The sequence below is a fragment of the Leuciscus leuciscus genome, assembly GCF_965113295.1.
Source record: "Leuciscus leuciscus genome assembly, chromosome: 4".
NCBI classification, from domain to species: Eukaryota; Metazoa; Chordata; class Actinopteri; order Cypriniformes; family Leuciscidae; genus Leuciscus; species Leuciscus leuciscus.
This window is the reverse complement of record NC_138728.1, coordinates 24,984,924-24,988,706: the sequence shown is the minus strand read 5'-3', so window position 1 is coordinate 24,988,706 and position 3,783 is coordinate 24,984,924. Positions and strand designations below refer to the sequence as shown.

Below are 3,783 nucleotides of genomic sequence, written 5' to 3'. Positions count from 1 at the left end.
GGGGATGAAGATTGGAGTTTATAGAGACCAAAAATGCCACACATTTGATCTGGTTAACCATATTATCTAAAGTCTGAAATATTAACCCAATAGAGTTTACACGAATACAAAAGACAACCACATTAAAGGAAAATCATGAAGTGGGAAAATTAGATACATGTTTACACATTTATCAAGTGGTTATATATATATAGAATATATAGGATTAACAGGGTTTTTATTTCTCTTCCTCTGCAAGAGTTTAAGTGAGAGTCGCAGCTCTCAGGACATTCCTTTCGATCGTAAAATCAGTTTCAGTGTGTGTCCTGTAACAAGACACCGTGTCCTGCCAGTGTGTTAGCTTCATTTGGGGAACGTTTCACAGGCCTTATTTGGGAGAGTGAGTTTACACAGATTATTCATTAAATAAATTAATAATTTGTGTGTCTGATTGGTCCAGACGCTACACAATTATAACATTGTAGCAACCTTGTAAGTTAGAAATGAAAAATTGAATGTCAAAGAACTTACTACCTTTCACATTGAGGGAGTCCTCCTATGAGGTGTGGCCACACCCAGCAGTATCAAACTACATCAGGCAAAACTATTTGATCATTTAAAGAAATAGTGTGCCTTTAATTAAATACCATTGTTATGCTCTGAAAGTGTAAACTATGGATGTGCCCGAAGCCAAATACCTTATTCAGAAAGGCACAGATAATGGCTTCAAAACAGATAAAGAATTCTACCAAATAATAGGAAAAACATTCTTGTGTTTGCTGGATAACAGGTGAGCCAGGGGATAGCACGATAGTATAGCTATATAAAACTCTAAAATCACTACACAATAATAAGTGTGTGAGTGTAAACTTTATAAAATGAAATGAGCACAATGATCGCAAATCAATACCTGCATTGCTGTCTCTGCACATCTCTCAAAAATCAGACCCTGCGAGGAGAAATACCAATTAAAATATTACATTATACACAATTTCTTCTATTTAATATGTGTCATGGTATTAAACAGACACAGGGATGAAAGAGGCAGAACTGGAGAACACAATGGTAAGTTTATAAGTTGGTTTTGGTCATATAATAACGTTCTCGATATGATTTTAGACTTTTGTCTAAGTGGTGTACGCAAAATAATATAAAATTCATAGACAATTGGAAAAGTTTTTGTGGCAGACCTGACCTGTTGAAAAGAGATGGTATTCATCCCTCCTATGGCACATAGTCTTAGAGCTCAAACATGAATTGGGGCTCAGGTCAGGAAGCAGACAGACTGGCTAAACCGACCGTCTGCTAGCTGTCTCACATCACCAAGATCAGATAAATCACATCACATAGAGACTCTTTCACCTAGATATCATCATATAGAGACTGTGTCTGTTCCCCGAATTAGGAAATACAAAAAACTTTCAAACCCATCTAAGGGTAAAAAATTAATTGATGTTCAACAAATAAAAAACAGATATAATACAAATGGGCAAATGATAAAGCTTGGGTTGCTGAATATTCACTCCCTTACTTCAAAAGCACTTATTGTTAATGATATTATTACAGAATATAATCTAGATGTGCTGTGTTTGACAGAAACCTGGCAAATAACAAACAATTACATTACTTTAAATGAGTCCACCCCCCAAGATTACTGTTATAAACATGAACTTCGTCTGAAAGGCAAAGGGGGAGGTGTTGCTGTAATTTATAGTAATATTTTCTGAATTACTAAGTCTATTTTCAAATATAATTCTTTTGAAGTGTTGGTGCTTAATGTAACAATATATAGTGTAAATGATAAACACGTTTGAGATTTATGCTGGCTACTGTATAACAGGGTTCCATTCAGAATTTATCACAGAATTTGCAGACTTTCTATCAGTTAATAATGGCTTCAGATAAAGTCCTAATTGTTGGTGATTTTAATATACATGTAGATAACAAAAAAGATGCATTAGGATTGCCATTTAAACTCTTAACTCTATTGGAGTTAGACAACATGTGTCAGGACCTACTCATTGTCGTAATCATACTCTAGATCTAATATTATCACATGGAATCAGTGTTGATGCCGTTGAAATTCTGCAGCAGAGCGATGACATCTCAGATCATTATCTAGTCTCGTGTATACTTCATTTAGCCAAGGCTGCAAAGCCGACTCCGTGTTACAAATATGTTAGACCTATCACTTCTGCCACTAAAGATTGCTTTATCAATAATCTTCCTGATCAGTTTCATCATCTCAGCATCCCAGATAGCTTAGAAGAACTCGATATTGCGACAGAAACGTTTAACTCTCTCTTTTCCAGCACTTTAGACACAGTTGCTCCTTTGCGCTTAAAGAAGATTAAAGAAAATAGTCCAACGCCGTGGTACAACAAGCACACTCGGGCCCTTAAGAGAGCAGCCAGAAAAACACATAATACATTATAGCACTGCATGAAAATTGGGATTTCCGACCCCGTAAACGGCCGTAAATCTCCCTAATTTTCGGCAGTTAACGACAATTTACAGCCTGTGAACGTCGCGTTCGTCTGTGCCGAATATTGTCGGAAACGAACCATGACGTATGCAGAGCGCTCGCGCCGGAGGTGTGAATGGCTCTAATTACCATATGAATAGCAGCTCCCGCCAGAGAAAGGCTTGAATTTCCTCACTCACTATTGGTTGAACCCACGTGGTTTAAACAAGAAAAATCACACGTGATTGGTTGGCAGATCTGTTACTATTGGTCACCCTCGCTCATTATAAATTCAAAAAATTATAATATTCATATAAATAATAATATATAAAAAAAAAAACTATATTCATAATATGCTATTCTGTGGTATATTCATGTCATTGTTAACCTATGGACTACACTATTATTACCATCAAGGACATGAATTTATAAAGGAAAGGAAATTTTGCCAGGGACATGCTGTTTATTCAAAGAAAGAGCTTTATTAGCACAAACACAAAACAATATACACCTATGTACAAAGCATAGATCATCTGCACACACAACAAATTGGAAGCTCAGTGTCTGTTTTCATCTTCGGAGCTGTAGGTGACTAGCGGCGTTCTCTCTGAATTCGATCCACTTTGAAAACGTCTGTGGTGCGTCGCCCTGTATTTAGGAGTCGCCTCTAATCTCGACTGCAGCGTAGCACAGAGCTCTGTGAGCTCCTGGCTGGTGGTTGAACTTCATCGGACATCAGATCTATGGTGGCGCACTTCCAAATGCCCACGTCATCCTCACCTAGCACACCGTCTCGCTTCTAGCAGCTGTAAAATCAACCAATACAGACAATCAGTACTGTGATGCACTGTGTATGGACACAAAACATCTATTAATGCACGTGAAAAATAGTCACATTGACTAAAAATCGTACCCTCTTTCTTCTCGCTCGACTCCGAGCTGAACTCTTCACAGCTTCGGCCTGCAATGCCAGATCTGGTTGTTTGTACCTGAAGCTCCTGCGTACTGTCTCGTAGTACGTCTTACAGGCAGCTGGAAAACAATTAAATGAGAGTGATATGAATAAAAACAACGCAAGTCACAGTAAAATGAAACAAGGAGAAAATAGAAAAAGTTACTTACAATGTCGTCATGATCAGCGTCATGAAAATCTGGACTTGCAGACATAGCTCTGAGTAAATGTGAGGTTACGCCCTCGTTATGAGGCGAGGTTATTCTATGGAAACAAAATGTATGATTAAGATCGTAAACTATAACGGATCTATTTTCTTATACAAGAGAATGAAAGCATATTCTTTGAATCTTACCTTTAAAATGTTTGTAAGTTTTTATGAAAGTAA

At 37.3% G+C, this 3,783-nt stretch overlaps 1 long non-coding RNA gene across 1 annotated transcript; it reads left to right on the top strand.

Moving 5' to 3' along the window:
• The first annotated feature begins 1,260 nt into the window (after window positions 1-1,260).
• Window positions 1,261-2,366, top strand: LOC309496002. Its single transcript, XR_014204926.1, has 2 exons — window positions 1,261-1,526; window positions 2,046-2,366. It is a non-coding gene; the product is annotated as an uncharacterized lncRNA (long non-coding RNA).
• Window positions 2,367-3,783: the final 1,417 nt, after the last annotated feature.